This window comes from Plasmodium reichenowi, chromosome 3 (genome assembly GCF_001601855.1).
Source record: "Plasmodium reichenowi strain SY57 chromosome 3, whole genome shotgun sequence".
In the NCBI taxonomy this organism is placed as follows: Eukaryota; Apicomplexa; class Aconoidasida; order Haemosporida; family Plasmodiidae; genus Plasmodium; species Plasmodium reichenowi.
This window is the reverse complement of record NC_033648.1, coordinates 35,074-35,363: the sequence shown is the minus strand read 5'-3', so window position 1 is coordinate 35,363 and position 290 is coordinate 35,074.

The following is a 290-nucleotide window of genomic DNA, read 5'->3' as shown; positions in this document are numbered from 1 at the left end:
TATTTTAAAAAAAAAAAAAAAAAAAAAAAAAAAAAAAAAAAAAAAAAAAATTGTAGCTTTAATATGTTGAAATATATATATATATATATATAATTATATTAATATGTATTTTTTTTTTTTTTTATAAGAAATAGAAAAAAAAAAAAAAAAAAAAAATTGAATATATATATATATATTATTTATATTTATATAATATAAAGCTTTTATTTAATTTGAATATTCCATAATATTAACTTAAAATGTTATATTATTTTTTTATGTAACTAAAAGAAATATATATATATATATAA